The 12,228-nt window shown below is 40.5% G+C and overlaps 1 protein-coding gene across 5 annotated transcripts in view; it reads right to left on the bottom strand.

The window, feature by feature from the left end:
* LOC124993408 (collagen alpha-4(VI) chain-like) overlaps positions 1-11,991 on the bottom strand; it is a 129,881-nt gene extending 117,890 nt beyond the window's left edge. For all 5 annotated transcript variants that reach the window (XM_047565222.1, XM_047565221.1, XM_047565223.1 and 2 more), the window contains exons 1-3: positions 11,912-11,991; positions 11,469-11,614; positions 8,380-8,482 (exon numbers count right to left, since the gene is read on the bottom strand). The gene's annotated coding sequence lies outside the window, so the exon portion shown is untranslated. The remainder of the gene's footprint in view (positions 1-8,379; positions 8,483-11,468; positions 11,615-11,911) is intronic.
* Positions 11,992-12,228: the final 237 nt, after the last annotated feature.

Consider the following 12,228-nt stretch of genomic DNA (forward strand, 5'->3'; position numbering starts at 1 on the left):
ATCTCTAGGGCCACACCAAAAACAAATTCAATTCTGATCAATTTCACATTAACTTTTCTTAAAGTTCTCTATAAAAATATCATTTTCTTCAACTCTGGTAAATGATAAATATGCTGAAATGTTTTGAAAGAAGTATACTGATATCTACCATTTATTCTAAAATCCATTAAAAGTCAGGCATGGGAGGCTGAGGCAGAAGGCTCATTTGAGCATATGAGTTTCAACCTGGGCAACATAGACTCCATTTTTTAAAAAATGCATTGAAAAATAAAATGTATTTTAGATAGATGGATGGATAGATAAAGTGGTGGATGTGTGATAAAACAACTCTATTAAAGTGCTACTGGCATCAATGTTTATAGCAGATCAAGTCACAATAGCTAAACTATGGAACCAACCTAGATGCCCTTCAACAGAGAATAGATAAAGAAAACGTGGTACATATATATACACAATGGAATATTACTCAGCCTTAAAGAAGAATGAAATTATGGCATTTGCAGGTAAATGGATAGAGCTGGAGAATATCATGCTAAGTGAAATAAGCCAATCCCAAAAAACCAAAGGCCAAATGTTTTCTCTAAAAAGCAGATGCTGATGCATAATGGGGGGTGAAGAGGGGGAGGTAAGAATGGAGGAACTTTGGATTGGGCAGAGGGGAGTGAGGGGAGAGGAAGGAGTACAGGGCAGGAAGGACAGTGGAATGAGATGGGCATTATTACCCTATATACATGTATGATTACACTACCGGTGTGACTCTACACCATGTACAGTCAGAGGAATGAGAAGTTGTGCTCCATTTGTGTACAATGTGGTACAATGCATTCTACTCCCATGTATAACCAATTAGAACAAATTTTTAAATAAAATAAATAAATTAGGAATTTTCAAGGTTAATACAAAACCAGGTTATTTGTCCAGGTGAAAAATAAGCTAGTTATTTGTTAACAAAATTGCTTGTTTGTTATTCCTTCTAAGAAAACTATAATATATATATAAGATCCTTGGTTTTATTGAGGTATAATTTATGTGTAATAAAATTCACCAGTTTTTAGGGTAAAAAATAAAATAAAATAAAACCCTGACATTACTCTTTGTTTAAAAAAAAAAAAGTGCTAATGGTAGAATCTGAACAGTAAGTATACTCTGTGAAATCAAAATGTTGCTGCACATTTGAATTTTTTTTTTCAGTACTAGGATTGAACCCGGGTCCTTGCACATATTAGGCAAGCATCCCACCACTGAGCTACTGCCCAGCTCTTTTTATTTTGAGAGACGATCTCATTATGTTGCCCAATACAACCTCAAACTTCCTCATCCACCTTCCAAATAGCTGAAATTAGAGCCAGGTGACATTTGAAGTTTTCATACAAAATTAAAATTATCACTTAACTTATTTGTCATAATTGGGTATAGTTGTCAAATGGAAAGAGAAGCCATCGTTAAATAACATGAATCCTTATAAGCTCAACAGAAGAAAACCACTACTCCTGGGAATACCCTGAAAAGGAGATTCGTTTTTTATCTGAGTTTTATGTCTCCACTAAGTCCATTCATTCATTAATCTTTTAACGCTTTCTTCTTCCCTTGGCCTCACCATTCTAACACTAATCTCCAATTTTTAAATCTCCCAAAGCTTTGTATCAATGAAATAATTCATGAAACATGCTTGAGTCTCCGTAAGTTGAGTTCCCTTTTCCACATTAATGGTAAATTGTGGTTACATCTCAAAATATTTCATATTTCTTCTTGCTCAGCAGAAGTTCAGAGAGTTTCAGATCCCCTTTTACCACAGTTTTTATTTTAGGGGTAAAAAGTCACACTCTTTCTCTGTGTATCTAACAGACATTCTTTTAGTTTCTTTTCTCTGTGTCTATATCCTTGTCTCAATTTCCGTCTCTCATTTCTCTCTTTCTCATATGTCTGTTTATACTTCCACATGTCTCTGTCTTTCTTATTAGGTTAATGAAAAATAAGAAATGCATTTGTAAAAATAAATAGAAACAAACTAGAGAGTGCCCATCCTTAAAATCATCCCTAAGAAAAGAAAATTCCTCCTACCTGGCAAAACTTCCCAGGCTGGTCCTTTCAATTTTTCCTTCTGGTCTTCATCACTTAAGAAGATGCTTGGGAATTTCCTTGAGTACAGGAAGGCTCAAGGGCACCATGACAAGTCAGCTTTTCCAGCATTTAATACTCTCTTGGGGCCATGGAAGGCAGGCAAGGGGAGGAGAAAAGGCTGTGTTTATGGTGACTGACAACATTGCTTGCACTCACCCATGTTTTATTGCCATGAAATAAAAATGCTCATTCACTCTGTAAACATCGGTCTTAAAAATGAATGCAAAAATATAAACCAGGGAGAACATTCTTAAAAATCATAATAATGAAGTAACATAAATGAAACCAGCCTTTTTCAACTTTAATTAAAATTCCCAAGAACAAAAATTCATCATAATTACCCCTATTTCAATATTCTAGAGTCTCTAAACTGGAAGTTTCTCAAGAGCAGGTACTGGGTATCATTCATCTTTGAGTCACTCATAACCCCAGATATCCCATAGGAAAGAGACCTACAAATATTGAGTCTCAACACAGCATGTACAGTGGGGGATGGATGGATCAATGCCTAACGAGACAAATTAATGAATTGAACAAGGGCGAACACTCCCTTCATTGATAACATTTTCTTAGGCAAAAGTCAGTATTCATCTAGAATGCTCTAAAACTAGCCCATATGCATCAGATTAGCAATCAGGATGGAGTTCAAAAGAAATACGTTAGTATTCGTATGTGTGTATGCAGGAGTTAAGGTAACAAGAAACCTAACAATAATTTTGTTTGAGGAAGAAAGAGAATTGTTTCTCTCTCAAATCATTAAGTTTAAGGTGGGTATTCCGATCAGCTGGAGGCTTTCCTCAGCACAATCAGGAACCCACACTAATGTTGACATGCCATATTCAACCCATGGTATCTAAGATTCTAAGATTCCTGCAAGTATCAACAGGATAGCCAGTGGGAAGCTAAGCCCAGAGATGTCCTCCTAAGCAAGTAAGGGCTGAAGCTGTCACATCACTTCCACTCACATTCTGTTAATCAGGGTTTGGCCACTAGCCATCCCAGCTGCAAGGACGACTTGAGATTTGGTTTCCAGCTAGCAACCATATGCTCAGCTTTTATTACCATAGAAGAAGGGGAGAAGGATGGCTTGGAGACAAGGAAGACAGCTACCATCACCACCTCATTTTGCACACGTTTATTACCGTTATCTCAGGATTGGAGGGTTCATATTTGGAATGCAGTGTTGTTTCATTTCTGGCATAAATATTTGAGGAAATGGGGTTAAATGAAGTTTCCTGAAATAAACTGTCACTAGAAAAACTATTATTAACAGAGTTGAATTCATGCTTCTGTATTTTTCCAGGTTTGTTAAATTTGACAGAAAAATCTAGAGCCTCCTACACAGAGGATAACCCCCAAAATGATAGGCTAGTTCATTCTTTATCAGTTGTTTCTTAATCATCAATGATTTTGAAGCAGACCAGAGATCCCCACCCAGAAGACCCTTACCATAATTAAGCAGAAACCCCCATCATATTTGTAAAATAAGTTCCTCTTCTTGTTTTTATGCAGGATATCAGCTATCAGCAAAGTCTTCTGCAGAGGGCATTGCGGTTTGTAGCTTCCTCTTTGTTTGTAAATACCAAGTTTGCAGGAAAAAATTACTTTTATGTAAACTTCTGCAAAAATGTAAAACACTAACTCCCACCCCCGCCAGGGTATAAAGTTCAAAGAATTTCCAGATTCTTGGTCCAGAGAATATTTTAGGCAGTAGCCCTCTGAACCCTGCAGTCAATAAACCTGCATCCTGAAAATTCCTCGGGTGTCCAGCCTCCTCTCTCCTACATCAGTGTGGAGATAACGGGCAAAGATTTATGCTGCTTGGAAGTAGAGACACTAAGCATAGAGTAAAAAAGCATAATTGTTTACTAAATATTCTGATTCCTTCTGAGAAATAAGTGATCATGCATAAAATTCTTTTTTTTAATATTTTATTAGTTGTTGATGAACACTTATTTATTTACTTATATGTGGTGCTGAGAATCGAACCCAGTGTCTCACACATGCTAGGCAAGCATTCTATCACTGAGCCAAAACCCCAGCCCCTCATGCATAAAATTCTTCAGCAAAGAAGTTAACTTCAGATATGCAACACAGACCAGTGCTTTCAGCCTGGAGTTCTGCTCAGGGAGCCACATTCTCCCCTCTGATTCACCACCCAGCAACATCCCCTGAAGCCTCTAGTCTCCCTTTTGTTCTTCCAGGGCCCTCAGGAGTAGCATGGATCCCAAGGTGACTTCAGGATCAAGGTCATGACCTCTCCAGCACTGACCCTGGTTAAGTGATGGAGTCCTCACTTCTACATGTACTTCAGAGCATTCACCACTTTCTCTGTCTCCTCACTCTTCCAGCCACGTTTCCACGCCTCTGTGTACTATTCTCTCAGGGAGAAGCTTGCCATTTTAGTTCGGTTTCCTCCAAATGCCCACCCTGAGACAACTTGGGAGTAAGTGTTGTATCTGAAAAGCGACCAAAGGAAGCAGAGAAAGCAGATCTGAAGGAGGAAAAGTCAAAACAGTGCCTTATGTTGTAGGCTACCTCTGTAGGCAACTGGGTTTCAATCCTACTAGGAACCATCTGAGAAACTATAGAGAAACCCTCAGAATCATCCAAGTGAGAGACAACTGCCATTCCTCAGTCGAGGATTGTCTCTTGAGGAAGCGGGGAGTGAATCCCTGGCACTTCCAAACTGTCCTGCGAGTCCGCTCAATAAGCTCCTTTGCAATGGGGAAAGATCTCAGACTGAGAGGCTGGAAAATTGGACTCTCCGGAAGCGGGAGGAGGGTATCCTGTGCGCATGCTCATAAACGTACCCACCCCATCGCAGCTGGTGAACTCAGCGATGCACCGAGGTCTAGACCTATGCTCACCAACTTCTTCAAAATTAATATCCTCTTCTCAAAACCTTCCATTGCCGATGTTACCAAATGTGGAACCAAATTCCTCAGATCAGAGTCTATGGCTCCTTCTCCTTTGTTCTTGCAAAGATTTATGCCAAAATTCATTTGTGACCTCATTAAGGCATACTGGACTTATTTCCTTCATAGAGGCTTCCCTTAATAGAGTGAACTGCTCTAGAAGTGATATCACCTTTATGATGATTGGCACGGATGGGATCTCAACCAATATTTGTACAGTGCCTAAATGGACAAAGAATCACCTCCATAATATACTTAAACTCCAGAAGACCTCCAACTTCTTCTTATAACTAACACATTTCCACCTTACATCACTTCTTGATATTAGACTATAAAAGCCATGTGTTGTATCAAGGAAGACCCTGATGAAGTGCACATCTGAGGAGTAGGAGGATTTTCTCTATCAAGCTGCTTAAAAAAAAAAAAAAAAGCTTTATTTAAAATCATATACTGACAGAAACTTAACTGTTAGAAATCATGTTCAGTGAGAATGAAATACCTCCTTCTTGCCCGGAGGATCCAACTCATTTTAACACATAGAAACAGCCTCAATTTCCACCCCCCACCCAGGTGCAGAACTTTAGATAAGGATTTTGCACATGGCATTCCACATTTATCTTAACTTTGTAGTTTCCAAGGAAACAGAACCCTGTGTTCTCATCTCAGCCCAGGCCTGATGTCAATCCCTTTATTTACAATCCTGCTTTGAGCTGGCGCACACTGCTTTGTTTAAATTTTATCTAAACCTCACTCCTCACTAAATACTATGACAAGCCTGCATCTTCCTTTGTCTGGTGAGGTGCCCACAGTCTCTCTGGTGTGAGGTCCCCTTCAGTTTCATTCAACAAGTTAATCTAACTTTGTTGAATGGCAAGTGCGTCCTTGATGGTCTTTATCAAATGGACTTGATCACCTCTGGCCAATTTTTGTGCAGCCTGGTTTTTTTTATGTGAAGGTTGCGAGGCATTACCATGAAAAGCACTTAGAGATAGACATCAAAGACTGGGCAGGTAAACTTCAGAAAGGAGCTAAGTCAGAATTTAAAAAAAAAGAAAAAAACTGATGACTTTTAAGGAATAATGAGCTTTTGAGAAGGGCATATTTATGTGACAGTTCTGAATGTACAATAGATAAAAAGGGAGCAACCATGACCAAATAAGTCATTTACTCTTTGCCTGAGAGTGGCAACTCTACTTGAATGGAAACCTCCACCCTAGGCTCCTCTAGGAGATGCACACCATTCATCTACGCATCATAACTGACCCAAGAATTGGCATGCGACCCAAGCTCAGCCAATCAGGGTCCTGCTTTAGGGGTTTTTTCACAACATTTCTGGTTATGAAACTTTATAGATGTATACTAAAGTTTCCTCTTACAATGGTTTCATGGGGGCGGCCTAACCCGAAACACAGAAGAAAGCAGAGATGACATCCTGAAGTCATTCAATTACCCGAATCCTGCCCTTTCTACTTTTTTAATTTCACTTTGTGTTGTTCTGTTTCTGTTTTTGTTGGGGGAGTGTGTTTGTGAAAGTACATTACCTCATTAGCTTAAACTAGTTCAGTTTAAATTTTGGTCACTTGTAATCCAGAATCATCACTATGACTTTTCACAGACACAATTTCACGCTTACTCAGGGTCCCATATTTTACTTTTTACTTGATGTTTATTCCATCTTTAAAGATGCAAGCCTGCATTTCTTTTTGTCAGACCGCAAACACCATGTAATTAAACAGCTTTTCCTATTTCCTTTTACTGCCAGGAATCCTAAAGCCAAAAACAACACCCAGCTGTAGCAAATATTTGTACATTCACAGAATTTAGCTCTGGAAGAAATCTTAGAGATTATCTAGTCAAACCCCCTTATTTTCCAAATGGTGATGCAATTTGCCCAAGGAATACATAAGCAATTAGCCATTTTCTTGGGTAACTGGTCACATCTACTCGCTTTGATTCCTTTATATTCTGTGTTCTTTTATCTGAAAACTGCCTTGAATAAGAGCATCTCCATTTTCAGCTTCACTGATGGGAGGGCTGAGAACAGCAGATGAAGGAGAGATGATCTTGAGAAAGGAAGAAAGGAAACGGGCAGAGATAAGGGGATTCAAACAAGGAATGAATATTATTCAGATCCTATCAAAGCCTGGAAGTTTATACAAGAGTTCAGATGTTTCAAAAAGGAAAGTGATTATTGAGGGTGGAACAAGATTTGGTGCTAAAATCAAGAGTTCCTAAGATTTGGTTATAGTGCTCCATAACTTAAAGATGTGTTCAGTCATACCTAAAAGAATGAATTAGGCAGTGCTAGTCACACATTTGTAACTGTATGTGTTCAATCAGAACCGAGTAGAAACCAGACTGTGACACAACAACAGAAACAAGCCACATCTCACAAGTCCTTATGTGCCAAAGACAAAACAGGAAGTGATGCAATAAATGTAGTCTGTGATTCAGGATCTCTCTTTAGGGTCTTTGGGAAATAGGTTACTGGCAGCCATAAAGAAGAGGGATAAGCATTCCCTTCCTCTCCCCAGCTGAGAGAATGGTGCCTGGACCATCCTAGTCCACCTCAGTGGAACCATAACCAGCCAGAATGAGACTTGACAGCCCCATTGTGTTTGTGACCTTCATGCAGAACTGCTCACTCAACTTTTCTGAAACTCTCCCTCTCAAGCTGTTCCTAGACAGTTTAACTCTGCTCCCATGGGGAGTTCCTCAGTTTTTGTCTCAGCTTCCTCCTCAGACCTATGCTTTGTGAAAGCATCATTTTCAGAGTATTAACAATCATAATTCTCATCTGAATAGATAATAAACATGTGTCAAAGTTTGGTTTAACTCAATGCAGGAGCAAGTTGCTCTATGAGGATATGAGAAACCCAGTTGATATGGTCAGCAGAAAAGCAATGCTGAGCTAAAATGCTAAGCCAGGTACAAAACTGATGGATTTCCTACAAGGCAACAAAACCTTAATCTTTGGGGTTATCTTCTCGACTGGGCAAAAAAGAAATTCCTTTTTCAGTTTAATGCAACTTAATCTTAACTTTTCAGAGCTGTAAAACAAATGAGCTCTAATCAATTGTGAATAGTAAGTCAAAGAAAATTACATTCCCTCAGAGTCAGAATGCCCTAAGGCAGGCTTATTAGAAAGCACTCTAGCGTGGCATTAAAATGTCAGGCAATCACCTTTTTGCTTCACTCCCAAATTTTACATAATTTTTCTTAACAGCTTTTTTTTTTTTTTCAAACCTCATTCTGGTTTTCCCTCTGAGAATACTGCTATGGGTAAACCCAGAAACATCCCACACACAGACAGACACACCGCCTTGCCACTGGGACTTACCCACAAGGTTTTCTCTGGCTATTCTGATGGACTTCATTCTTTTTCTAGCCGTTTTGCTTTCAATAGTAGAATGCCAGTTCATGGGTAAAGCAATGCTTGGACTCTGTAAACCAAAGGATCTCAAACTCAAGCACGCATCAAAATCCTCCTGGGAGTTCTGAGTCCCTTGACCTTGAAGTGGAGTTTGGGTTTTTTGTTTGTTTGTTTTTAACAATCATCCCTAGGTCATTCTAGCTCTTACCTTTACTTCTAGACCAGATATTTCCCCATGATTCATTTCCTTCACGAGTTGGTTCATGGGAATTTACAATAGGATAAGGAATTTACAAACATATTCATGTTGTTAGTACAGTATGCCCTTCTCTAACCCCCACCCTGATGGAAGCACTAAAATCCCCCCCATACTTCTTGTCAACCTAAAGAGTTAAATAAAAATTCTATTTCAGCACCATTGAGGAGAATTCAGTTGACTGTTCATAAGAAAATGTGACAGAGGCCATTCGGTATGTGAGGTTGAAAAAGGAAACAAATATACTGAGACTATAACCCTGGAGTGGACATAACCCCACACCCTAGGTGCACACTGAGCCCCAGTAGGTTGGGGCTTGCAGAGGGCAACTCTGCAGCACAGTCCAGTCAGAGGACCATTTCTCCAGTTTGCTAGGAGCCAGGTGGAACAAACCAGCTCTGAGCATGGCCGCCATTAGGGAACCAGGGAGCCACAGCCCAGGTGGGAGCACCTTGGACTCAGGACCTCCTCCTCGCTCTAGCTGAGGATACTTAATTTGTGTGGAGATGAGAAGAGAATCCCAATCCCATGTGGGGCTGAATTCCCTGCCAGCCAGGTAAAGGGAATCTCGGAAGAGGTTGTCACATTGAGGAAAAAAAGTACCGAGAGAAAACCAGAATTAGAAGTAGGGACTCTGGGGCTAGACAGTTCTGGGTTTAAATCCTAGCCCTGCCTTTTGTTAACTTTGTGACCTGGGACCAGTTACCTAATCTGTCCGTAACTCAGTTTTCTCATCTCTAAAAATAAGAAGAGTAATAGCCCCAATCTTGTAAGGTCACGGTGGAGTTTGATGAGTTAACGCAGGCAAAGCATTAGGACAAGTCCTGGCACTTGTCAACTGCTACACAGGTGTTTTCTGTTGTTATTCTGAAACCTAAATGCTCTGGAGTGGAAATCACACCTGCTACATTTATTGGTCTCACTGATGAAACACTTCCTCAAGAGCAGTTTTACCCCATTGGCAAAGGTGGTTCACCTCTCTTTCTAACTTTGTTCTTTGGCAGAGGGTTTAGTTTTATGATTAAAACTCATTTTCATAAGGCTGCTGTGTGGTTGGGGGCAGCAGTATTGGGGGAGGAATTTGGAGCAAGTATGTGGTGTTCTAGGAATTTGACAAAGAACTGGGGAATAAAATAAGAATATGATTATATATAATCATATAGATTACATATATTCAGTTGTCTCCATATTCAGCTGCTTTGATGATTCATTTATTTCACAAATTATCTGTGCAGTTGAATTTATTTTTAACCTTTTACATTGCACAAAAAAATACATGTTTCATGATATTAATAGAAAATCTGAACAATTCAGATAAGCCTAAAGAAGAAACATCACGCCACAACCCCACTACCCAGAAATAACTGTTTTTAAAAGGGAAGAATTCCTTGCTTTGCTCTTTGAAGGCTGTTTTGTTTCTTATGTATTTGGGAGGAGGGTGAGATGAGCTGGGTGCTGCTGAAGGAAAGAACTCATGCCCAGTGGGCAGAGATGAAGAGATGAGTTGGCCACGTGACCCATCAGCAACTAAGCTCATCTCTCTGATCTACATGGTGCAGACCACAGGCAGGGTTTTCTTGGCAGGTCTTTTTTTAATCCAAAGGATAAAGGCTGAATTCCATCAAATTCTAGCCCCTGGCTGAGGCCTCTGAACACAAAAGATGTCAGCCCCTTTGCAAAGCTCCTTCAAAAGTTGGAGTAGAAGAGCTGATCAGCAAAGGAAAGAGCAAGAAGCTGTTGTCTCTCTTATTAGGGCTGGGACCAGAATTCATTCTGCTGGGCATGGTTACAGTCAAGGACACGGACTCAGTGCGCCCTCTGCTGGCCACTTGTGCACTCCTGGGGTTGCAGCCTCACTGAGCAATTTTGTTGTTTTCTAATTTGGGGAAAGTCGGTTCCTTTGTTAAAGAAAAGCCTTAGATACAGGGATGTGGAGGCAGGTGATTTATTTGGAAAATGATCCTAGGAAGCAGGGAGAATGAGATAGGGGAGAGGAAATGTCGCCATGAAGCTGTAGCATTGAGATTGCTGCTTTGAGCAATGTGGGCTTGATCCCATGGCACCTCCAAAGAAGCAAATGAGACACGTCCCAGAATGATCCAGAGGCTGAGACAGCTATCCACTGACTCCTATTCCCATTAATTGTGGGTTGCACCTAAAGACATCAGTTTCAGGGCAAGTTTACTAGAAGACCCAGTAGACTCCCCTAGCATTGTGGAAAGCTCTAGGTTAGCAAAAGGAAGGCACAGGGCACAAACTTAGAGTGTAGCAGGTTGTCAGGATGAGGTGGTCTGGGGTCTGCAGCTGCAGGTGAAGGTGACTCAGGGCATGTGGTGTGAGGCATCAACCATGCCTGCTTCTGCCAGTAAAAGCCGATTGAAGACCTGTCCTGTTCCAAATTTCCAGACTCACAGGTTCAGGCCCATTTCACAGGCCCAGAGTTTGAGTACCTTACCAACCTTATACCACATAAGTAGGAAATAAGACTAAAACTGTATCTCCTCCTGCCTGGCATGGTACAATATTCCTTTGACCCCCAACCTCACTCATGACAGAAGTACACTGAGCTCGCCTCTCTGTTCTTATCTTTTTAAAAAGTTCTCCCTTGTCAGGCACAATGGTGCACACCTGTGATCCAGCTACTTGGGAGTCTAGAGAAGGAAGATTACAAGTTCTAGGCCAACCTGAGCAACTTAGTGAGATCTAGTCTCAAAGAATCAAAAGGGCTGGAGACATAACTCAGTGATAAAGCATCCCTGGGTTCAATCCCTAGTACTAAGGCGGGGGAAGCTCCCCATACCTGGCTTATTTTTTGCTGGGCCCCCTGGTCATGCTCAGAGGCAGTGCTTATGACCTGTGGACGGGCACAGGAGCTCCTGGTTCCACCGATTCTGAGGTGTGTGACCTTGAGCTCATCACCTAGTCTCTCTGACTGAGGTTCTTCAGCTGTAAAATGAGATAATCATAGTACTTAATTAAGAACACTGATTGAAGAGCAAATGAGTTAATATTTGTCAAGCACTTAAAAGGTTGCCCTGTACTTGGAAAGCACATAAGAAATTCATTTAGAACCCATACAACAAATATTTATGGAGTTCCTGCTTTGTATTAGGCATCCAAGTTCTGAAGATTTAGGAGCAAATACATAAAGTCCTTTCTTTTTCCTAGACCAGCGTTTTCCCAGTCTGAGTGTGCCTCAGAATTACCTAAGGCCTTATTAAAACTTAGGTTAATGGATCCCACCTCCAGGGCTTCTGATTCCTTAGGTCTGGAGTGGAATTTGTATCAAGTTCCCAGGTGATATTGATGCTGCTGGTCCAGGGACCACACTTCATGAATCATTATCTATGAATGAAGAAAATGTTGAATATACACACAATGGAATACTTTTCAGCCCCCACCTCCACCCCAAAAAGAAGACAATCCTATCATTTGTGACAATGTATATAGAATTGGAGGACATTATGCTAAGTGAAATAAACCAGGCACAGGAAAACAAAAACTGTATGTCCTCACTTATATATGGAATCTAATACGTTCAAACCTGCAGTATTTGAGGG

The sequence above is a fragment of the Sciurus carolinensis genome, chromosome 9 (assembly GCF_902686445.1).
Source record: "Sciurus carolinensis chromosome 9, mSciCar1.2, whole genome shotgun sequence".
Taxonomy (NCBI): domain Eukaryota; kingdom Metazoa; phylum Chordata; class Mammalia; order Rodentia; family Sciuridae; genus Sciurus; species Sciurus carolinensis.